The sequence below is a fragment of the Tetrao urogallus genome (genome assembly GCF_951394365.1).
Source record: "Tetrao urogallus genome assembly, chromosome: 1".
NCBI classification, from domain to species: domain Eukaryota; kingdom Metazoa; phylum Chordata; class Aves; order Galliformes; family Phasianidae; genus Tetrao; species Tetrao urogallus.
Genome location: NC_136813.1, coordinates 36,189,511 through 36,216,121, shown reverse-complemented (window position 1 = coordinate 36,216,121; position 26,611 = coordinate 36,189,511).

Sequence of the window (26,611 nt, the reverse complement as noted above, 5' to 3'; positions counted from 1 at the left end):
CATCAGTTAAGCACCAGATCAAAGAATTACAGTACTCTTCAAAGTGCTGGGGATTACAATCTGACTTCCAGAGGTGAAAGGTAAAGAAAGAGAAAGACAAATAAATGCCTGATGGGATGAGTCGGTTAAGCCTATAGCATAGTAGCAAAGTCTAATGATATATTGAAAAAAGCAACCAACCAACACACATTATAACTTCCAGTAGTAGTAGCTGTTGTTTTTTCTCATTTGTTTGTTTCATTTCTATAGAAAAAAATACTACTAAACAAACACTGATGCAAGTATTTTCCATTACAGTGGATTCTTAATTTCAGGGAAAAAAAAAAAAAAAAGAGAAGTTTGAAATTGTTTTTTATTCACTTTGTGCCAATTTCATTTTATTAGTTTTCATAGTTACATTGCAAAATCACATGGATTTTCAAGACACTGGTCAAGTGATAGAAGGCTAGCATACATGGCATTGTTATGACTTCAGTACTAATGGTAGTCTTTCTTTCCCAAAGTCTTTCAAATTCTTTATTCCATAATAATGTGTTGCTATATCGTGCCTACTCCAGGACAGTGTGTTATCTGGCAGCTTGTAGCTTTTTAATGGTCTGACAAAAACTTCTCTTTCTCTGTAGTTTTACCATAGCACTTTAGCTATACCAGCAACTTGGAGTCTGACTATGCTGGCTCTGTTTGCCAGTATGGGTGTCTCTCGATGGTATTCTTACATCCATTAGCAAATGCTGAAGTCTAACTTCCTTGAAATTCCAGTATGCAACGAGACTGTGCAGTTTAAAAAAAAAGTCACATTGGAAAAAATTATTTATTTAGTCAAAAGAAGAAAAGCATGCTGTCTTGTAGGTACACTGAGGCAGGAACGTAGTAACTTCAACTAAAATATAAAACAGTTCATATGAATTACTAGTAAAAGTGATGCCTAATTGAGTGCTTTTCTTCAGGGAAAAAAATCACCTCAGGATTTGAATAGATGAAATTGCTCTGAAATTATGGTGATACTGTAAACGCCAGTAATTCATATGTGAGGTAGAATAAAGATAAAGAAAAATTAAATATCTATTAAAAATTTCCAACTCACCTGAAAAAAAGAAAACTTAATCTCTCTCTTTACTTATCTTTTTATTTATTTCATTTTTAAAATTTTCCTCAGGAAATCCAGTCTCTAGACCAACTTAGATAAATGTTTTGGTTTAGATTTTTTTTTCTTATGCAAATACAGGCAAGCAGATTTCAGTACAGTTCATTTTTTACAAGTTAACCTTGACACTTCCCCACTTTTGACAGATTTCTGACATACAAGCACAATTACTTAAGTATTACTTAATTTTGATTTCAAGAAATGACCTAATACATCAACATTCAACATGAAAAGAGGCATATTCTTCCTATGCTAGGCAGTCCATCACAGTTCTTTATTTCCATGTAAGCTGTAGTTTATTTAAATGCAAGAGTGGTATACAACGACTACAGAATGCATGCTACTAATCTTTATTAACTCTGGTTATTTGTCATAAGAAAGAAAAAAAAAAAGGAATAAGCACATAAGCACCAAGACAGAAAAAAAAAAAAAAAAAAAAAAAAAGTACTAAAGCATAGTGTTTCTTTTTGGAGTCCTAGTGACATTTTTGGCCTTGGTTTCATCTTTTATTAGAATCAGGTCATTTTAGAACAAATTTATCTGGAACATTTGAAAATAGTCAGGAAGATTGTATTGGCGTAGCTTTTAAAATGGGGGCGGAGGGGGTTGGAGGGTGGAAGGGGGCAGAATTATGGAATCTGTTAGGATAAACCAGGGGCTTCTAGTGGGAAACTGAGGAACTGAGGCTGCATTTACACTGCTTTCCAGTGCCTGAGACTGTTCCTAAATATAACTGAATTTACTTGTATAAACACAGTCTGAAGATATGGGTAATTTAAAGCTTAGTATAGTGGTACTGAAGGACTGTAGAGTGCCTAGGAAAACAAACTGAATTGTGCCTTCATATTACCTCATACAGTATGAGACATAGAGCCAGAACAATAACAAATGCTGTGTTACCAAATGTTACCAGCAGGTGACCCATTCCTTTTTTTATTTTCTTTTTTTTACTTGATTTTGATTTTGATTTTGATTTTGAACCAGAGGAAAGGCTGTAATATTGTAGGAGAAAAAATCTAACAAGAACAATGACACCAACTGTCAAGTTCTAGTAAGAATAAGCAGAAAAAGTAATGCAAACATCCCAGTAGTCAGTGGAAGATTAAAATGAGCTGTTTATACTTCTCAGTGAAACAGGTTAACCTTCAAGTTAGTATTAGTAATCTGACTTCAATTAGTTTTAACAAAAATGTCTTCTAACCACTGGTTAACTGAGTTTGTCAACCTCAACAGAACGAGATCTCACCCTTGAATAATAGAGAAAAATTTAGAGAGACCACTACAAATTAAAGGATTTCATATTGTCTGGGACTGATGACTTTCAGCTCACATTACTTAGACTACTTGATAGAGTCTTAGAACTATTAGCAACTTATTTATTTATTTATTTATTTATTTATTTATTTATTTATTTGAGAAGTATTTCTATAAATACATGAAGTTTTATCAAAAGACTGGAGGCAAGCTACTTTGGTCTCCTCTTCAAAAAATGAAAGTAGGGAATTATAAGACTGTCATCTTAACTTTGTCATCCAGAACGAATTCTGAAAGAAATATTTGGAGATACCTGTATGAAAAAAAATGAGATATATTACAACCAATATGAATTTATTCAGAACCAATCTGTTTCTATTTATAGAATGACAGAGCATTTATAAACAGAAGAGCAAGAAAGGTATTGTATATCTTCATTTTAGTAAAGTCTTAATCAAACTGCTGAATTCTGTGAAAAATGCAAGCATAGTAATGGGACATGTAACCAGAAGGTAAAACTTGGAGGATATATAGAATGATCTGATATTTGCACAGTGCTTCTGAAATTTCAGTAATTATAGTACTTAAAGTGTTGGGCTCTGTATTTCCAGAAATATTCAGACAATTCTTGGGAATGGCAAGGAAGTAGTTAAGAGACTGATTAAGTTTCTATGTTTAATCTATAGGATAAAGTGAGTAAATTAGTAGGTACAGTTTAAAAATGACAAAGATAAGTGTGAGGAGTAAATATAAGAACAATTTTTGTTTGCATAAAAAGCATTTCTAAGAGAGAACGCTATTTTCCCACTGTTTATTCCAAGCCACATAGACCAAGAAGTAATGAAGTTCAACTGCATAAAGGAAAGAAAATGAGACAGAGGAAAAAAATTTAAAAGCTAATGCCTGGCATCTATTATTGCAATGATTTAGGAACCTTAATCATTAAAACTCCTTAACTGGAGGGTAGACAGAGATATGTCAGTAATGACTACACCTACTTTTCAGACTAGCTTTTCTTTCTAAAATTATCATTTTATGAAGTATAGTGACCTTTCACAAAATGGCCTTTCAGCTTATACTTCCATGAATATGCATAGGAAGCTTAAACCAGACTTTGTGGTACTCAATTTCTTTTTTTGTCTGTGAATGTTTTTATCCCATTTCTCTCACCTCTTGGCATGCTGTGATGTCCTTTTAATAAAAATAAAATATTCTGAGGACAAATATGAACTTTTCTTCGCATTTTTAGCAAAAAAAAACAAAAAACAAAAAACAACAACAACAAAAAACCTGATCAAAAGTAGTGTTGAATAACTAGTGAGAGTTCACTGTAATAAGTTTTCCTAAAATGTTAGAAGTGATAGAAGAGTTTGAATTAGTTGTGAATTGACATAGACTATTCAACTTGTGGACTGCTTATGAACATTTAATTTTTCTTACAAAAACACTTTTTAAAATTATTATAATTAAATCGTGGGGATACATTTTCTAAATGATTGTTCTTTTGCATTGTAAATTCATGTTTCTCCTTATTTGTATGACCTTCTCCTAAGTAAGAAAATAGAAAATGACAAATCCAATGGCTGTAGCTCCCACTCTTCAAATAATAATTTTCTTTTCCATTAGTTCTTCTCTCCCTTTATTGAATTTTGTGTTCTAGGTGGCCAACAAGGCTACAAGAGTTGGTGGCAGAAAAAGAAATGATAATACTAGTAACTGTGCAGAATTGCGACTTCGGAGGAACTAAAAAACAGCTGCAATGCTAAACAACAGCCAAAGTTTGGAGCACCACTGGGCACACAGAAATGAGGATGGAGTGGTGAGTGAGAAGAATCTTCGTAGGCTTCCAAGCAGTTTTCACGAGTGTCAATTAAAGAGTTGCAAATATCTATTTTCAGGCAAACTTTGTCTTACTGAGATTGATAAAATAGTCTTTTGGTAGTTCTGCAAAAAATTAATAATACTCTATTATTTCTTAGCTCATCAAAAGAGTTCTCATGTTTCTCAGCCAGTTCCATTTTTGTCATGAACAAATGGCTTTTTCTCTAACATAAGAATATACATATATGAATGAATCTATATGACTACATGAATTAGCAACAGAATACCTCATATTTCCTATCCTTCGTGAATGGAAGAATTTAGATTCCCTTTAGTGAAAAATATTTTTGAAATAGAAATATTTAGTAGATGGTTTCAACCAAATCCAGGAACTTCTCACTTTTCTTTGTAAGACACTGAAACAACATAATGCTGAAACCATTGTTTCCTTTGTATTGTCCATGACTCACTTGACCTAGGATGGTTAAAGTACATCTGAATGAGAGCTTAAACAAGTAGTTCAACTCAAAGAGGGTAAGCTTAGGCAAATGTTTTATAACACAGCATCATATATTGATAGCACTGAATTCTGAATTTTGATGCTACTACATTTTCTGGCAGATAAATTTTGGGTTTTGATTTTTTTTTTTTCCTTTGTTCCATCATGTTTGTTTGTTTGTTTTTTGGAAGCACTTTCTGTGTTGTTGTTGTTGTTTTGTTAGGTTGTTTTAAAGTAAGTAGTTTCCAGTTCTTCATTTTTATTGCTTTTCTTTAAAGTCTCTTTTATTTATTTATTTACTTTTTTTTTCTTAATTATTCCTACACTCCTACTTGAAGCACAAAAGGGTTTTCCATGATTATGATCTGTATGTCTCTACTCACAAGCTTCTGACTGCAAGTCATCCTTTGCTACAACTGTTGAAATTAGTTGTATAGCTTTCTTGATGTGCATTCTCATGCGAAATACGGAATGGGACTATCTACCAAATTGATCAACATATATTTTTTTTTCCCTTGTCTCCTGTCTTTACAGCTTTTCGGTCTCTGTATAGTTTCACTGCCTACACTTTTCAAAGCTATAGAACATTAAATGCCAGAGAATAAAAGTTAAGGCAAATAAAAATAAATAAAGTAAGAAGCTTTTTGTCCTACTTCATTTTCTAGTCATTCCCCTAACTCTTACAAAAAAAGAATCTTGTAATTTGAGTCTAAGTTTTCCAAAGGAAAAAAATGAGTTCACCTTTAAATATAGTGCATAGTTTCTGCTTTCTGCTTCCATGAAATATTCTGCAGGAAACCTACTTTACAAATTGTGGTTGAAAGTTACACAAGGTAATATGTCTGTTAGCAAACAGAAGTAAAGAGATACAAATGCTGAAAGCATTCAATTATTGAAAATACTATGAAATCTTCCGCCCAGATGGACTGATAGTACACCAACTTTTTAATGTCATAAATATCACTGTCTTCTCAGAAACACAGCAACAAAACATACAGACCACTGAATTCTCCCTTCAGAATTTCCACTGTTGAGATGCTGCATATCTAGAGAGCAGCTCTTCTGCAACAGGATGATAGAAGTAGTCTACAGAAGGGCAAAAAGTTCTGTTAAAAATTGAATGAATCTTATTATGATGATTTTGAACAAAAATGGCATAATATTCCTTTCGATTATTTTTCTTACTTCAGATAACTCTATTTGCTATTTAAAAAATACATAAGAAATAATTGGAAGCTAATTGCATTGTTTTTAATGGAAAATATATTTTCAAAACCATAGGTAGTGAATAATAACTTAAGCAGCCAACACAGCACTACAGAGTAGCAAACCAATTGTGAAGAAAGACATTCAAGTAAAGTAAAATGAAGTCTACTGATCCCACAGAGTGGTACATGTGTAATGTAACAGCAGATGTCATTTTAATTATTCTTAAAATGACATACAACACATACCCTCTTTTTTTTTTTTTTTTTTTTTTTTTTTTGCTTAATCCTATGATAGGACAAATTAAGGGGTAATGGTTATGTATATGTGCTGATCTTACTCATACTACAGGAATCTATGTAAATTTAGATTTCCCTTCTGGTTCTACAGCATTATCCAGTAATTAAAAATGTTACAATGAATGTTACATGTATAAATTCCGCAGGCAGCCTGAACTCATCCTAGTAGTACTGGCTGGATATGAGAGAGATCCAGTGTGTAAACCAATTACTTCATTTTGGTGTTGTGCTTAAGCTAATTTACCCTACAGCATAATTTTTATGTCAGAAATGCTAACCCATTATAATCATTCTAATTTGTTGTTGCAAATAATGTGTCACAGAATGACTTGGAGTCAGGATAAAATATTTTGTATTGTGTTTTTCCTGAGGAAAATACAAGCACAAGTATATTTTCAGAATGTTGATGAAAATCAAATTTCATTACTTAGCTTATTTTATTTGTTATAATGTAAACTCAGCACAAGGAAGATTGTTCTCACAGTTGATTCCACTTCAATTATTGCCAAATTCTTTAATCTAGAACAAAATGAATGCATGTAAATCTTGAAAATATGAAAAAAAAAAACCAACAAAAAAACTTTCACTGGTATTTCTTTCTTTCACAGCACTGGCGAACAGAAGCAGGATATTCATTTCATAGAATCATAGAATGGTCTGAGTTGAAAAGGACCACAATGATAATTTATTTTCAACCCCAATGCCATGAACAGGGTCGCCAACCACTAGACCAGGCTGCCCAGAGCCACTTCCAGCCAGGCCTTGAATGTCTCCAGGGATGGGGCATTCACAGTCTCTCTGGGCAACCTGTTCCAGTGCTTCACTACTTTCTGGGTGAAAAACTTCCTCCTAATATCTAACCTAAACTTCCCCTGTCCAACTTTTAAATCATCCCCCCTTGTCCCATCGTTATCAACTCATGTAAACAGTTGTTCCCCCTCCTGTTTATATGCTCCCTTCAAGTACTGGAAGGTGACAATGAGGTCTCCCCGGAGCCTTCTCTTCTCCAAGCTAAACAAGCCCAGTTCTCCTCAACTCCAGATGGGGCCTCACAAGAGGTGAGTAAAGGGGGACAATCACCTCCCTCTCCCTGCTGGCCACTCCTCTTTTAATGCAGCTCAGAACAAAGCTGGCCTTCCAGACTGCAAGTGCACACTGCTGGCTCATGTCCAGCTTCTTGTCTACCAGGACCCCAATTCCTTCTCCACAGGGCTGCTTTCAAGGAGATCTTCTGCCAGTTTGTATAAACACGTGGGATTGCCCCATCTTAAGTGCAACACCTTGCACTTGGACTTGTTGAACCTCATTAGGTTTTCATGGGCTCACTTCTCCAGCCTGTTCAGGTCCCTCTGGATGGCTTCCTTTCCTTCCAGTGTATCAACTGCACCACTCAGCTTGGTGTCATCTGCAAACTTGCTGAGGATGCACTTGATGCCATCATTTATGTCACTGATGAGGATATTGAAGAGCACCGGTCCCAAGACCAACGCCTGAGGGACACCACTTGTGACCGGCCTCCACCCTGACACAGAACCATTAATCACAACCCTCTGGCTGTGACCACCCCTGCCAATTCCTAATGCACTGAACATTCCATCCATCAAATCCATACCTCTCCAATTTAGAGAGAAGGATGTGGTGGGGGACCATGTCAAAGGTTTTGCAGAAGTCCAGGTAGATGACATATGTCTTGCTTCCCCATCCACCAATGCTGTCACTCCATCATAGAAGGCCACCAGATTGGTCAGGCAAGATCTGCCCTTGGTGAAGCCATGCTGGCTGTCTTGGGTCACCTCTCTATACATTATTTATGTTCAGCAAATAAACTTGCACAGACCATTCTGCACTTCCCAGATACCATATTTTTAAATGCAGATATTTTGTAAAGTTCATAATTTGAAGGCTTTAGTATTCCTGTTTCTCTATTCTGTTTAAACTGTTCAAACAGAATGGAAGGCTTTGACATAATCATTGCATCTCCCTTGTGTTTTGTAGATAGGATTTTTATAGCTAGGTGCTTCCTGTAACCACTCATAATCATTTATTTCTGAAAATGCTGTTATAAATTCCCTATCCATGGTAAACATTTAACTTAGTATTAGCAGGGCCTATAAAGTTATCCGGAGGAGATTTTGGTTGTGAAGTGCAGATGGGTTTTATTAAAAGTGGTTCAAGTCCTTGGAAATTATGTAAGCATCCTACCAACATCAGTCTAATCAGAACATTATTTCTACTCTTTTACTTTAAATAACTTCAGTTCAGAATGTGTGCAGGGAAGGGAAGAGTTATGTGACCAAATTTCACTACAAACTGTTCTTCAAATGGCACAGTGACATTGCTAGTGAATAGAGGGCGCTGACTGTTATCTGTGGTTAATAACTTCTCTCACTAGCCCCCATTCAGCTGCCAGTTAACACAAAGACACGTCTGTATGACTTTTAAAGGGTCTGAATTAATACACCCAGCTAATCAATGGTTTCTGCCCCTTTCACAAGGACACTGGTCTGTTACTATTACTGGATGCTGTCAACAGAAAATGACATGGGAGTTGCAAAAGGTAAAATGATGTCAATTTAATCAGAGAACAGACAAAAGGCAAACAATGCTGCCGTGGAAAGGAGGATAGCAAGGAGACTCAGAGGTTGGCTTAAGCCTCTCGACAGGTCCCAGTGAAACTAGCTTGAAATTCAATAATACAAAATCTAGCAATGTGACATAGAAGATGAGAACTGCTGTTTCCATTCAATTAAAATCAGTGAATACTGCTGGCATAAAACAAATTTGACAAAATATCAAGAGGTTTTGCATTGTAAGTCAAAATATTTTTCTTCTAAACTGAAAGAAGACAGAAGTGGTAGAAAAGTTTGTGTAATTTTTTTCAAAATTATATTACATGAAATTATTATTAATAACAATAATAAAAGACTTCCTGATTTTCTGTTCATTGTGAAGTTAAACAAAACTCTACAGATTGAGATGATTTCAGCATAAAAATGAAGCAATTTCAACTGTTTATATATCTATGAAAATTATGTGTAATGAGTTTATCATTCTTCTTTTTGAAATTTGTGCTATAATGTGTATATAATTTCCCTAGAAAATTATTTTTTTATAATTATTATTTATAGACAAATAATATGATATCATATCAGGTCATATATGAGTGGAAAACTGAATAAATGAGCAACTTTCGGACTACGTACGATTTTACATCCGTGGATCTGTAAGGACATCCTATACTGCCAGGATACTGCATCCTTACCCATGTTGACACAAAATATGCGTCTTCTTCCTCTCTGATCTTTATTGGAAAGAATGCCTGTGTTGACTCAGAGAGGGATCCATGTAATCTCTTCTGATCTGCCTGATTTAGGAGAATTAGTTTGAAATGTTCCACAGCCAAGATACAGTTTTATAAACATTTAGGCTCAGGTTCTCTTAGTTGAGCACTGAGCAAGATCTTGTATGTTTCTAGATGACACAAATCCAAGGAACTATTTGATGCTCCAAGTTATGAATCAATTAGAGACACTGTGTGATTCAGTCCAAAAACTACTCAAAAAATGAAAAAGAAGCTCCTTGCCAGCTTAGTTTTAAAATATTAAATGAATAACTTCAGTCTTTCATGTGTGTACATGAAAACCAACTGCAATGAACTATAAATATGATTTTTAGAGATCAGAAAACTCCACAGATTCCTCTGTTAATCATGTAACCAATAAAGGTTACAAGAGATTAGTAAGAAATCTTTATTTTTATTGTAAATATGAATTTTTAATTTGTTACCAATTTTATTTGTAAACAGGTTGCAGGCTGCTCCAGTTCCTTTAAAAATGTGGTCAGATGAACCAGCTGTTGATCAATTATTAGAAGTATAAGAAAGCTTATATTGATGAGGTCTTTTGCTAATCTCTTTGATCAACTTTCCTGTTGTGTTTTACTGATTACTTGTTGGCTTATAGCAAGATTTTTTCCATATTTGCAAAGTTTTACAGATGTTTAGTCCCTTGACCTACATTATATGACTAATGTCTGCAGTTAACACTGCAGTTAAGTTCACCAAAGGCCTTTCTGATCATCTGCTTGTCATGTCTGCATGTAAACCACTTCAAAAATAAATGAAAGTAACTAATCAAAATGACTTTGTAAGATGTAAAGTGACGAGGGCAGGTGTCAGCCTGGTGATGGCTCTTCAGTATTATAGCATCCTAATGTGAAAAGCAGCTGGACTCTAATTTATGAATGAGGATTTGTTAAAAAAAACATCAGTATAATCTTGCATAGATGATTAGTCTGGTGAAGAGCCACCTAAAATTGTATCCAGCGTAAGGCAGAATTCTTCTAAAATAGTATGGTTACTCTCTTGTGTGAGCAATTTTTCATACCTCAACACCGTTGATAGTGACAAGTTGATGGATGATACAACTGTCTAAACTTACTATGTTCTTCAGGACAGATTACTTATCCTTGACTTCGTCTATCCTAAAATCAAGTACCTGAAATATAAACTGAACATCTAGGCATAAAAAAAAAAAAAAATTAAAAAAAATCTAAGAGGAATTACAAACCCCATATAGAAATATTTTATATGATAATGGGAGAAGATACTGGGAGCAGATATGATACATTTTTTTAGTAAGATACATGACTTCCAGTGTATCTGCCTTTTTTACTGGCCTTTACTAAGTAATTATTTTTAATTAGATAGTAGATATTTGATGTCTAAATTACTCAATAACATTTTGAAATTAATATAGATGTACAATAAAAGCAGTAGATGCTGAATACGTTTGTCAACATTTAGGGTGCAACTCAGCATGTAAGTCGTTATAAGATACTTTCTATGAGGTGTGATGGAAATTGATTGTTTTTCTGAGGACTGCATTAGTCAGATGTATTCTACTCTTATAGCTCTTCCCAAATAAATGTAATTAAATTGTCTGTGCAACTTGCATACTTAATCTTTTTTTGTGGCTAAGAAATGAAACAAAATTAAATAAAACAAAATAGAATGTTTAGATTCCTGTGGAAAAAACACACTGCTTGTAGTTTCAATACAACAAAAATATTGGTGCTAGAGTCATAGGAAATAAGAAGAGATTTTTTTTTTTTTTTTTAAAGGCATAAATAAGAAAAAAAATCTTGAAAATGTGTGCTTTGTTGTTTTGTTTCTTTGTTTATTTTATTGTAATAATTGAGCCCAGTTGTATCCACTATAGACACAGTTCCGGTATTATGAATCCGGGTTAAAGATGTTTCCCAAATAGCATTTTTTTTGTCTCTTTATACAGAAGTTTGTAATATGCCAAGTACATACTGAAAATTATGCTTCTCTTTTTGAATTCTGAAGGGAGTCTAAATGTTTAGCTCATACGAGTATCTACACCACAGAAGTATAAAGTTATTAAGGTTAATCTTCTGCATATGTTTAAGGAGAGATATTACACTTGCTTTTAATGCAAATGTCAGCAAAATCTTGCATTAGGATCTGGAGTATTCGTAGAAAAACTGTGTTTTGCTTCTAGCATATTTAAGAGGGTTCTTTACATTGTATTATTTTATTAGCACTTTGTTGAAACATGAGAAAGATGTAATCTGTCGTTTTTTTAGAGATCATTAACTACCTTAATCATTAATATAGCTTGGACATTCAGCATTTTAACAGAAAGAAGTCTAGTTTCTGATCTTATGCTTTCATAGCACTTTCTGGGTTCTAAGATTTTTCATCAGAAAAGTCTATTGAAATGTTAGAAAAAGAAAAGGCATCTCAAAACAAGCAATACAGTACATGACATATCTTGCCTATTTTCAGATGAAGAACTGCCTATTGATGCAGTCAGTATTTTACAGTTTGAATGGATTTAATTCCTAGCAACACTGAAAACTCAATCAGAAAGAGAATAACATACAGGAGTACTAAGCAATACAGCATCAAACATGAAAATACAGGGGGGCTGAACTATCATATAATTCTAGGCAATTCTTAACATACTTTTAAATTCCTCTCCATTTCAAACATTATATAGAATTTCTAAAGTTGAGCAATATTCTTTTTCTTATATATACACCATCATGACACGTTTTTGCCTTTTTCTGCCTTTGCAGTGTAAACTATGGCAGATGACTTTATAGACAGAATCACCACTGAAATGTACAAATTTATAAATCTGTGAATCTACAAAAACTACAGTTTTTACACTCCAAAGAACAAAATATCTTCTCAGGAAGTTGTCCTGTGTTCCATTCTGACATTTACTTTTACATACCTTTTTGAACTCTTGTACAATAATTTCCTAGGAAAGGTAAAAGTCTGAGAATGTAGTAGTAAAAGAGGAGGAGAATAACACAGGGACACAGGGACACAGATTAAGAGCTTGTTCACTCTAGGAATGTGTCTCAAAAATTCTGCAAGAATGAAAATGTAACAATGCAAGGAAATGCAAAAGGAAAAGTCTGTATGAGGAGTCTTCATCACGATTAGGGAGAAACTGTTTTTTAACTTGCATGTGTGGAGGACAACTGGCATTTTCAAGAGAAAACAAGAATGTTGTTGTGGATACCATAAGCACCTCTAAGGAGGTAGAAGAGTGTGTGTGAGAAGAGGGCCTTAGCTGAACCCTGAGAGACAAAATGGTAAAATGCAAAGTGTGGATGGAAGAATAGAGCTATGTAAGACACATATTAAGACATATATTGACTTTAAATTCTTTATTCAGCTGCTTTTGTTATATAGGCAATTCTTTATTTATTTATTATTTGTGTCTAAAAGGAGGCAAAAAAAAAAAAAAGATTGAAACAGGTAGTAGTGTATTCAAAGCACAAGAAAAATATCTGTCACTTATGGGACGTTCAGGTATATATTGGAATATTTCTGTTGATCAGGGGGGTTAACTGTTCTGAACAGATTGCCTATAATTGGAGGAGTTGACTGGAAGGGCTACCACTGCTCAAGGACCATCTAGGCACTGGTTGGTGAGTGATGAGCAACTGAATTATGAATTACTTGTTTTGTAAATATATATATATATGTATTATTATCATTACCATTTAGTAAATAGTTTTTATCTCAAGCCACCTGTCCTACTGTATTGTTTTTTAATTGAGACATAAAGTGCAAATTATGCATATCAAAAAAATTTTCCAGCAAGGAAATTATTCCATCCTATTCAGAATGAAAACACAGTGCTAGTGGTTCCTTTAAGATATTTGATTTTCTAGATTTAAATGTCAAACACCTGTACTTGTGCAAGTGCATTCAGAATATACAGCATACATCAATCAGATTTTATCTTTCATATTATGGAAACTTTCTGTAAAGACCTTGGTGATGCTTCCTGGAAAACTTTGAAAATTCATTTTCAAGTAATTTGGCAATTATTATCATTTATTCATTTCTCCTGTCTCACTGTAAGATGCATCATTGAAGATAACAACTATGGTATCTCTATTATGAAAATCTCACTCAAGAAGTAATAATCCATCCTTCTTCCCAACAACTTTTCTGAGTCACAAGATACGCTACTTTATTCCTTTTATTATTTAAGAGCAGAAGGGGAACATTAATGACAGTATTTCCATTTTGTTCACTCTAGTTGCAAGTGTCTTTTTCAGTCCTAAAGCAATGTATCTAGCCTAAGACATCACTAGAGGAATAGAATAGTGACTTTTTTTCCCTGTTGTTCCTCCAAAATATATGTGCGCAATTTTGAAAAATATAGAAATGAAATGTTATAAAGTAAACCAAGTTCATCATTCTTCAGGATAGCTAATCAAGCAACACACTCTGTATGTGCTTGGGTGAAACATCATGTATGATTACTAGACTCAAGTGGGTAAACTCCCACTTGCTTTTAACATTTTACTGTCTGTGATGTGTACTATCATTGTTTTTATCTGGTCGTTATTCTCATAAATAACAGTTAACTGGTAAAAAGAAAGGGTGAAGGCTTGTGGCAGTGCGATTAGAAAGAAATCTGAATAAGATTACATAATCCTTACATCCGATTATACCCATATGCTTTTTGAAAGAATGGAGGGTGCAAGAAAGACAAGAAAATGAATTACTGCATAAATAGCCTTAAATAATCAATTCTAAATGAAAGAAATCATCTAAATAGAAATCCTAGGAAAATATTCAAAGCAAACAGTATGCTGTATGCTGTGTCTTTTTCCCTAAGTATTTTTTTATGGGATATCAGAAGAAAAAATCATTCAGGCTGCTGGTACACTATGGATTTTTTTTTGTTGTTGTTTTCTTACCTGGCTTTGTTCAGAAAGGAAAATAGTTCATTATATGGGAGACTTTATATGAAATCACATATATCTTACATATTGTAAAATACAAGCCGAAAATTGAGGTAATCTAAATATCTAATTTTTGTTTGCTTTACCTGTCACTGCTGTCCAATCTCTGTCTATGAAAGAAAAGAGAAAGGAATTAGCAGTTGTTTATGATTAAGTACAGTTTTGCACTTAACACAGAAATGTATTTTTTATGCATGAAATATATCATGTAGTGCCCAAAATTACACCATCACTACCAGTAGTCTTGAGTTTCATCTGAATTTTCTTAGAAAAAATCTGTTTCTCAGTAATATGAGTTAATATGAATTTTTATTTTATTTTATTTTATTTTATTTTATTTTGTTTTATTTTAAATATTGCTTTCTATCAGAGTTAGATGGGCATTATTTAACTAAGAAAAATTCTTCAGACTTGCTGCTTGGCAAAAAAAAAAAAAAAAAAAAAATCAGTGAAAAATTCTATGTAGACATGCTCTGTTTATATATATATATTTAGTATTATACATAAATGAAAAGTTAATGTCAGTGGCTTGAAGAATTGGCCAGTTTTTCACAAAATGGCATTTCAAGAACAGCAGATTTTGAATAAGATTTTTACTGATTTTAAAGCTTCACTATTCACATGACATCCCACTCCGTTTATTTCTTCATGTACTTTCCCTTATCCTACATTTTTCTGCATATAAGAGAATTCTACTTAGCACATTTTTTACTGTCCTTGAAGCGTAGAAGCTAGTATTATTTTCTCTCAAATTCTAATTTAATTCCCCCTGATGCTCATTATAGAGGACCTGGAAGGCTAGAGCTTTATCCTGTTTATTTCAAAGGTTCCAGAATTTCAGTTTTTTCTTGCTTTTGCATACATAGTTGAAAACAAGAAAACTCTGCTTTAGTCAGCAGTTTAAAGATAGCTGATTAGGTTTTACAGAACAACAAAATCAGCAGTGTCAATTGTGAGAGCTAAGTCAAAGTTTCCTCTGACAAAAGCATCAAGGCTGGCAGAACAGAAGTGATAAGCATATAGTTATCATTCTTATTATCTGTGCGTTTTTCTAACCTGTTATCTGAAGCAGATTATTAATAGCAGGAAATTGACAAAAATGAACAAAGATATAGGATAGCTATAACCCATTATAATTTTGGTAAAGCTGTTTACCTGACAATGGTTTCTTGGTTAAGGTTATTTTAAGTAATGCAATGGAGGACAGGAATATTTTCTCATGAGTTTCCTAACAGTGGATTTTCATACTTTTTTTACTTAGAAATGAGATTTTTCTCTCCACAGCAATGCAAATTATGCATTTCTACGTTTTAACCTTTCTCATTGGTTTCCTCTGTTGATTCAGCACTTTTGATACCATAGAGAAACTTTCAAGAGTCAATGATTCCTCATCTCCTTCACATTCATGAGCGCAGGTAGATTTGTTAGATTATTTGTTAGGTTAGAGATCCTGTACAGTTATTGCTAGTGCTGTTTCAAGTTAATGTTAAAATATAAAGAAGATCAGTTGAAAGGGTCTTACAAAGATCATCAAGGCCTGTGATAAGTGGTGCACCACAGCGGTCTGTCTTGGTACTGGTGCTCTTTACCATTTTTAGCAATGACAGTGACAGTGGGATCAAGTGCACCTTCAGTAAATTCGTGATTGTAGTTGGACTTGATGTTCTTTCTGGTCTTTTCCAACTTGAGCAATTTTTTGATTTTGTGATTCTATGAATAGAAGGAAGAGATCCCATCCAAAAAGGGCCTGGACAAGCTTGAGAATGAGGCTCACATAATGAGGCTCAGCAAAGTGTTGCACTTAGACTAGGGCAATTCCAGGTACATGTACAGACTAGGAGAATAACTCGAGAGCAGCCCTATGGAGAAAGACTTGAAGGTCATAGAGGAGGAAAAGCTTGATAGGAGCCAACAATATAAACTTGCAACCCTGAAGGCCAAATGTATCCTGGGCTATATCAAAAGACGAGTGGTTGGCTGGGTGTAAGAAGTCTTCTACTCTGCTCTTGTGAAGTCTAATCTAGAGTTCTGTGTCCAGACCTGAGGCCCCAGCAAAAGAAAGATGCAGAGCTGTTGGGTTCAGAGGAGGGCTGCAAAGATTATCAGTGTGCTGACGCACTTCACTTATGGAGAAAAGCTGAGGGAGTTGGGCTTGTTTAGCCTAGAGAAGAAAAGGCTACTGGGAGATCTCACTGCACGATTCCAACACATGAGGTGAGCTTATAAGCAGGAAGGAGACTGACTTTTTATATAGCCTGTAAGTGACAGAAGGAAGAATGGTTTTAAACTAAAAGAGCGGAAATTTAGATTACATGTCAGGGGAAAAATTTTCTCAGAAGCTGGTGATCTTCTGGAACAGGCTGCCCATGGACGTTGTAGATGTAGACAGACGTGTTTAAGGCCATGTTGGATGGGGCTCTGGGCAACCTGATTTAGTGGCTGGCAACTCTGCCCATGGCAGGGGGGTTGGAACTAGATCATCTTTAAGGTCTCTTATAGCTCAAGCTATTTTGTGATTCTATGATTCTATGATTCTATGATTCTATGATACTATGACTGTCCATTTCAGGGCTAACAAAATGTTAACACATATTATTAAGGGCATTATCCAAATGCCCTTGTTTAATACTGAAACCCATGGGACATCAACCAACTTTTTAGGAAGCCTGTTCCAGTGTTTGACCTTCATAGTAAATAATTTTTTCCTAGTGTCAAGTCTGAACCTCCCTTAAAGCAGCTTTATGCTGTTCCTGCATATTCTCTCTTCAGATTCCAGAGAGCAGTGCCTAGCACCTCCCATTTCACTTCCCCTCATCAGGAAGCTTCAGAGAGCAATGAGGCCCACCTCCTAACCTCTTCTTTTCCAACTGGACAACTCAAGTGTCCTCAGACTCTCCTGGTAAGACATGATTTCTAGCTCTTTTACTAGCTTTGTTGCCCTTCTCCAGATGCATTCAAGTATCTTATTATATATATACATATTTAGTATCAGAAATGCATACTGTGATCTAGTGAGGTTGCACTAATGCAAAATATAGTGGAAGAATCTTCTTTAATCAGTTAGCTATACTGTGTTTAATGCAACCCAAAATTTTGTGATAAAGATACAGGCATTCCTTTAACAATGTTACTAAGTCTTGTCTCGAACAAGAAAGTGGAGAAAATCAATAGCTCCCAAAGTATAAATATGTAAATTTATATGCATGTATGTCAGATGCAAAATATGTTTTCACTTATAGGCCTAATTATATAATGCAAGTTAAATAAGCACAACAGGAAAAAGAGTAGGCATTAAAAAAACTGAATATTGAAAATAAAAATTATAAACTAAGCCCATATGTACATTCATGTGTGTATATATTCATGACAGACTCACCTTTATCACTGCTGTAGTATAGTTATGTTCTTTACATAGAGAGTGAAAATGAGGTAATATAAATTTCTTTTTTTCAGTTTTGGTTGTCTCATTCTTCTACTCTGTATTCATTGTCTATACAGTGGCAGGGAAGATCAGAGCATAGGAAAGATCTTCTATGATATCCAGCAGAAATGTTGACTGGTTTTCCCTGGAATATTGCCACCCAACTCAGTTATGAAATTTCATCTTCTTGTACATATTAACTTTTCACATCAGTTTTATATGTTCTCTATTCTTACTGTCAATTCTTTGCTTGCATTAAAGAATCCCTAACTCTATGGAAGATCCAGTGACCACAGGATCCTAAACACAGTCCTCAAAGTAAAGAAACTCTCTCATTAGACATTACCTGTTCTCTGGTGGAGGTTGTTAACATCTTTAGCCTAGTCATGTAGAACCATGATAATTGATCTCAGCCTGGTTACAGATGGCATAATTCTTCTGCAGTTTTTTAGCCAGCAGGAATTAATACAGATCTATCGTTCCAAAAGATGAATTAAACCAAAATGTACAGAAGCAGCTCTCAGTATTTTAATTTTATTTTATTGGAAGTTTTACTCATCCACTCATTACTTATTGCTTATTAATAACTGTTGCTAGAGATCTCTTTCATCTTCTTCTAACCTTTTTCCACCTTCTCATGGAAGTGAAAAATTTCATGAAAAATACTAGCTATGACAAAACTTCCTTAACTTCAAGGTGAAAGTATTAATTATAGAACATCATGCCACAGAACAGTCAGGCTTAGTGGTTCAGTTAATCATCTCAAGAGTGAGCAAAATTGGAATATCTACACTAAGTTATTTTGCACAGTAACTGTCTTTGGCTCCTCCTAAACCCAAGCAAATACACTAAATAACTCAGTGTCTTGAAAGGAATTGTTTACTTTTTGATAAATTTCATTTTTTTTTTAATGGTGGAAAGTGAAAATAGATTCCCATCTATTTACTTTAAACATGAATGAGAATTATGATTTACCAGGCAATTTTAATATATTTGATAAAAAATGCATTATTTACTTCTAAAGCTCCAAGTTCTGACTGCTCAAAAACGTGTCCATTCATCTTTATCTGGCAACAGTTCAAGTGCAGTTATGGATTTGAAATCTAGTGCAGTCCATAGTTGTTTTTAATGTAAGTATTCACAAAGTCTCCTTTTTTTTGAATCTAGATGAAAAATGATATTTACAAAATATTATAGTACAGTGGAAAACCAGAAATAAAAGAGTTCTTGACATAAGCACATGAAATATCATATTCTGTCGAAACATAACTAAAGCATAGATCCCATTGTTCAGTTGACAGTTATACTTTATCCTCCACACAGAGAATTCTCTCGAGTGTGATTCTGTTGTTCTTCTCATTTTTCTTACACATATATATTGCAGATGAAGCACTTGTAATATCATGCAATCTCTTCCTGGAATACGACACATAGAAGTATTTTAATCAAATTTAAACATGTCAGGTCAACACTCAATATTTTAAGGGGAAAAACAGACAAACAAACAACAAAACAAAACATGGCACTAAAGTAAATTTATTGTATCTGGAGTTAATTCAAATAAAAAATTCAGTGATGGTGTAATGAACTGATTGATGTGGACATTCCCAATTTTTTTTTTTTCTACTAAACCCCATTATCACAGATTTGTATACCCTGAAAACATTAGTGAGGTTTTACTAATAATATTCTTGTGAAATAATGTGTCAATCTTCTGCATATTATAGGTTGCAATGCAATAAACTAATAGTTATCAAATACCTTGAGTCTAGTCACTTGTGAAATTGTTGCAGTGACAAAAATTGATCACAGGTCTTCTACCCTGAAAGAAAGTTCATCATGAATGCAAATGTCTCATTAGAGGTGGAGTTCAAAGCCAGTGAAACACATGCAAAAAAAAAAAAAATATATATATATATATATATCTGATTGTTTAAAATATATGAAAATAATGTGATTTTTTTTTTTAATAAAGTTATAGCAAAATAAAGACTAGAATGATAGAATCATGGAGTTATAGAATTATTAAATTCTATGGAATTTAATAATGGAAAAGATCTCTGAGATCATCTGGCCCAACAGTCCACCTACCACCAATATTTTCCACTGAACCATGTCCCTAAGTACCACATCTACATGTTTCTTGAACACCTCACAAAGCATGGTGATTCCACCACATCCCTGGCAAAAATGATGGGGCACCCTTGCTGAATGTTGTGGGTGTCCTGGGTACTGAGGACACTGTGAAAGCAGTTACTGAACATCTTTGTTTCAGTCTTTATTGCTAAGACTGTGTCTCAGGAATCCCAGACCTTGGAGATAAGAAAGAGTCTTGGGAAAGGAAGATTTTCCTTTGGTCAAGGAGGATTTGATCAGAGGTCATCTAGGCAAAAACAATGCACACAAACCCATGGGCCCTGATAGGATAAATCCACAAGTGATGAGGGAGCTGGCAGAAGTGGTTTCCTAGCTACTTTATCACTTGTAGAGAATGAGAGAGATGCCTGATGACGGGTAGAAAAAGAACAGTGTCACTCCAGTCTTCAAAAAGGGCAAGAAGGAGAAGCTGTGAAACTACAGTCCAGTCAACCTTACCTCCATCCCTGGGAAGGTGACGGAACAACTTATTTTGGATCTCATCTCCAACCAAGTGGAAGGTTATCAGGGGCAGTTACCATGGACTCATCAAGGGGAAGTCATGCTTGACCAATACAATAGTGATCTAGGATGCCATGACGGGCTGGGTAGGTGAGGGCAGAGCAGTGGATATTGTCTACCTTGACTTGGTCAGAGCCTTTAACACTATGTCCCATAGCATCCTCATAAGTAAGCTCAGAAATTGTGGATTAGGTGTGTGGATAATGAGGTAGATTGAGAAGTGGCTGACTGGCAGAGCTCAGAGTGTTGTAATCATCAGCACAGAATCTAACTGTAGGGCTGTAGATTGCAGTGCTCCCCCGGAGTCAGTACTGGATCTGGTCTTGTTCAGCATCTTCACCAGTGACCTGGATGAAGGAATAAAATGCACCCTGAGCAAGTCTGCTGATGATACAAAGGTGGAAGAAATGGCTGACACACCAGAAGGCTGTGTTGTCATTCAGTGTCATTCTGGAAAGGCTGGAGAGAGTTGGACACAGAATAACCTTATGAGAGTCACACACCTAAGAAGAAATAACTGCATAATTTAGTGGCTGATCTGCTGGAAAAGAGCTCTGCAGTTAACAGTGTGCTCTTGTGGCTAAGAAGTATTCTGGGGCACACTAAAAGAGTGCAACCAGCAGATCAAGGAAGGGGATTCTCGCCATTTGTTCTGTCCTGGTGAGGTAAAATCTGAAATACTGTGTCCAGTTCTGGGCTTCTCAGTTCAAGAAAGACAGAGAACTTCTTGAGAAAATCCAGCAGATGATTAGGGGCCTGGAGCACCTCCCTTATGAGGAAAGATTGAGATACCTGAGACTGGTCAGCCTGGAGAAGACTGAAAGGGATATCATCAATGTTTATAAATATCTAAGAGACCAGGCTCTTTGTAGAATCATAGAACCATAGAATTGCACAGGTTGGAAAGATCTTAAAGATTGTCAAGTCCAACCACGACCTAACCCTACTACCCCTAACAACCTTCTGCTAAATCATGTCTCTGAGCACTACACCATGGTTTTTAAATGCATCTAGGGATGGTGACTCAACCACTTCCCTGGGGAGCCTATTCCAGTGCATAATAATCCTTTCAGTAAATAAGTTTTTCCTGATATCCAATCTAAACTTGCCCTGGCACAACTTCAGGCCATTTCCCCTTGTCCTGTCACCTGTCACCAGTGAGAAGAGACCAACCCCACCTTCGCTGTAAGCACCTTTCAGATTTTGGAAGGGAGCAATAAGGTCTCCCATCAGCCTCCTTTTCCCCAGGCTAAGCAACCCCAGTTCCTTTAGTCTCTCCTCATAAGGCATATTCTCCAAGACCTTCATAAGCCTTGTTGCCCTTCTTTGGACCTGCCCCAGCACCTCAATGTCCTTTCTGTACTGAGGTGCCAAAAACTGAACACAGTACTCGACATGAGGCCTCACCAGTGCCGAGTACAGGGTTACTTCCCTAGTCCTGTTCATAACGCTGTTCCTCATATAAGCCAGGATGCTATTGGCCTTCTTGGCCATCTGGGCACACTGCTGGCTCATGTCCAGCCTACTGTCCTTCAGTACACCAAGGTTCCTTTCCATCAGGCAGCTTTCCAGTCACTCCTCCCCAAGCCTGTAGGGTTGCCTGGGGTTGTTGTGACCAAAAATGCAGGACCCAGCACTTGGCCCTATTGAAACTCATACAGCTAACCTTGGCCCATCAATCCAGTCTATCCAGGTCCCTCTGTAGCACCATTCTCCCCTCAGGAGATCAACACTCCTTTCCAACTTGGTGTTGTCTGCAAACTTAACTGAGGTTGCACTCAATCCCCTCATCAATATTGTTAATAAAGATGTTAAATTGAAGTGGCCCCAGTACCGAGCCCTGGGGGGCACCTCTAGTGACCATCTGCCAACTGTGTAACCTAGTATAGGGAACTTGCTTTATAAGGGGAGTTAGACTAGATCAGTTGAGTTCAATCTATTGGCTTGCCTCAGCTGCATTGGGTTAAGAAGCATTATCTAGGGCAGCATCTACGAAGGTTAATCCAAAAACAACGTCACCTATTTATATCCATGGAAACTATGACAAAGAGTACAACAACACTATTTGATAAAGCAAATGCTCAGCTACAAAACAATATTTTTCAACACAGTCATTACCTATGCATTTTCACCAGTGATGAACAAGAACCTGCATGCCACACTTGTACGAACCTGCACCAGCAGAGGTGACCTACTGTTTCTGTTGCCATTGCTGAAATGCATCACCAGCTCACTGTGCTAGCATCAGCTGTTTGGTTTTCATCAACACAAACATCAAAGAACGTCAATGGGTGCATTATTTTTTTTCTGCATAAAATAATTAAATGATACCTATTTGCTTCATATGCACTTCCACATAAGATAGCATTTTGTTAGACTGCCCCTCTGCTTCCATCTGATGCATGGCAACAAAGCACAATGGAATGCTGGTGGGAAAGTTCAACTTCTAACGCCATATCACCAACAGCTGCCTACAAAACTGTGGGCCTAGTAATAAAATTGGAGGTTTTACTTTCAGATAAGCACTTTCATTTTATTTTGCTTCAAGTTTTCAAATGCTTTGTGGATTAGTCTCATTTAGTTTTTTTTTGTACTGCTACATAAAGAAAACCAGAGATAAATCTTTGGATGTAAGGAGAAGTTATGGATGAATTTGTATCCAAGTTGCTTAGATATAGATTGCTCTATAGGAGATTTGTGTTAGAAGGAGAACTTAACTAAATTTCAAAACCAAACTTTAATACTGGATTCCTGATCATTCATCCAAACTGCTTAACTAAAATGCTCCATAACCCTGTTTTAAGTAGCAGTACAGATCAAGGTATACTAAGTGCATATCTTTATCTGTGAATACATAAACATTAGAAGAATGTAGAAAGCATATTCAAAAATATGTATTTATAGTTAACAAGGATTTCCCATCCACATTAAAACACATATTTCTAGAATTCTTTCCAAAGAATGTGACTCGCCTTCTGGAGATTTCTATCTGTTTTATAAACTAGATGAGGTAATTTTAATTATGCATGTGTGTTACCTAAAATTAGATGACATATTTTGGGTCATCAAATAAAATTAGAGGCATGAATCATCATCCATATACACTGCATCTGTACAACTAGAATGAACATTGTCTTTATCTTCATTTTCATTTTAATAATTTTACTTGAGATCTACATTATAAGTTATTTATCCTTGTTTTGTGAAAATTATCACTCCTCAATGTTACAGTTCGGCTTTGATGAACTTGCAGTAGAGTGCTTTGTCTTTCATCTAGCTTAAGGAATTTTAGCAGCTCAGAAGGTGTATTTCTTTGTAAAACATAGCACATGCTATGGTTTTATATAAATGACTGCTAGCTATAATGGTATAATTATTATTATTTTTTTTTTAGGGCTAATATATACCAGTGGTGAAACACAAACCCAGTTCCTTAGTGAAGTTTGAGTAACAGGATTTTGTATGAAGCACAATAACAAAATGAGAGCATATAAAAATATCAGACCTTATTAGTAGATATTTCACATATTCTGAATTTTATTGAGAATAGGTCAAAACAGTAATACATTTATCCTTATTGCCAAATCCTATTTTGTGAGTAGGGTCAGGATTCCTAGGAAATTAGGTAGTTTATTCTTAGTATAGCACTAGATCTTCAGCAAGAGCTATTGTCCTTGGTTGTCCCTTCAGTCTTGAAAGTTCATTGATGTGAGCACAGATGAACAGACTGAGGGTGTACAAAGGCACAAAAACTTGTCACAAAAAGAAACATAAAGAAATTGATATCAGAAACATCATAGTCCTTAAGGACAGTAGAGAGATCATAACAGAAAGAGTGTTGTTCTTAACAATATTTTTTCTTGTGCCTTGGGCAGAATAATTTTGGAGATGATGTACTCAGTGACAGAGCTAATATGATATTTTTGAGATCTTTTACTTGTATATGAGACTTCTAGTTAAAAGGATTTTTTTTAAATTTGTCCTAATTACACAAATACAGCAAATATGCTATGGTGATAATTAATAAATTGCCTTTCAGCTTTCATGGCAGAACATTTTAAGCTAAATATTCACCTGCTGTCTTGATTTGAGTTACTGGTGCTTTTGTTTGTTTGTTTCTTTGTTTGTTTACTTATTTGAAGCTGTCTGTAATAAAAACTCATCTGACCCAACCAAGCAATCAAAGGTCAGGACTCAGTGAATCGCTTCCAGTACAAGAAAAAAACAGATGAATTTGGATCAGGTGTTTCTGATAATCTTAGTGGTTATTTATAAAAGAGACATGAAGCTGCAGATCCCCCACAACTCTCAGCTAATACTTCTTCCTTCTGTGCTTGTCTATCATTATTTCTCTGCTTTGTCTCTCTGATGGCACTTCTATTCACTCTTACAGATACACTCAGAAATTCTGTGTCTTTCAGATTCATGAAAGTGTCATAGGCATCCTTGGGTACTTTAGGTGACCCACTCTCTACAACTTCTCAAAGAGGGGAAACGGAGAGGAAGGTGCCGGTCTATTCTCCAGCTGCACCAGGAGAGGTTCAAATTGGGCAGCAGGAAGGAAATCTGTACTGTGAGAGTGTTCAGACACTGGAACAATCCTTCTGGAGAGAAGGTTCATGCTCCATGCCTGACACTGTTCAAGAAGCATTCAAACAAATATTGTTCTGTCTTAATTTTAAATAAATATTTGCCTCCAGAATTACTTTTTATTATTATTGCTAGTTTATGGATACTATCATTGTTGTCTTCCTATCTTCTTAGGCTAAACAAACAGCATGTGGATCTTATAAGAATGTAAATAAGGAGACACTGGGAAAAATTTGAAAAGACACCCATGTGTTAATTACCAGACCACAATATAAATATATTAAATGTATTTCCAATAAAGTTTCTTTAGAGTCTAATCCACCTTTAAAGGAGCCTACACTGCCTAGAGAGAAGTTTTATCACAGAAAAATACAAGACAAGGACAGCAAGGTACACATGAACTGGAACACACTAGTAACTAACACAAATTTATCACCAAACAGAATGCTAAGTTTTGCACTGTAAAACTAGATAAACTTGTCTGGTTTGTTCATGCTGCTACAAATACAGTGAGTGAAGTCATTTTTTACTCTCCGTCAAATGAAGCAAATAAAAGACGGATGGAGACAAGGGGATAGTAAGTATATATGTATATTTTCTTATGGTGGTTGCATTCCCTAGTGATTCTACTGAATGATGGAAGTTTCAAGTAAAGATCAATGACACTGAAAACTGGTTTATAATTGAGTCTGACAACTAATATGATCTCAGAATTGCCATGCTGCAATCTACTCTGTCTCTACTGGTTAGCAAACATTATCCTTATAACAGTTAAGCCAAATATAGGCAAAACAGATGTTCCTCATAACCAACAACTAATTTATAACCACAGATTTATAAATATAGAAAAACACTGAATGACAGTTCAAAGTGCATCTCATCAGTAGTTAAAAGAGTAAAATATTTGTTAAACTATCATGTGGCTTCATCAAAACAACTATTACAGACAAGTCAAAATCTTTATTTATGTTTCTGGGGAAATGGGATTATAGTTGCAGAGACAGGTAAAGATTAAACTAAAAAGGTGGAGGAAATACTGACAAAATTCATTCAGGCAGAATATCAGCTCTTTGATAGAGAAATATATATTAAATTGAACAGTTACAATATATGAAGAGTTATAAAATAAACAGATGGACATGAGCCAGCAGTGCATGCTTGCAGCCCAGTAGGCCAATTGTGTTCATGGCTGCATAACAAAAGGGGTGACCAGCAGGGAGAGAGAGCTGATTTTTCCCCTCTACTTGGCTCTTGCAAGGTCCCATCTGGAGTACTGAGTCCAGGCCTGGGGACCCCAGTATAGGAAGAACGTGGAGCTCTTGGAGCGGGTCAAGAGGGGAGCCAATAAGATGATCAGAGGCTCTCCTGTGAGGAAAAGTTGAGGGAACTGGGCTTGTTTAGCTTGGAGAAGAGGA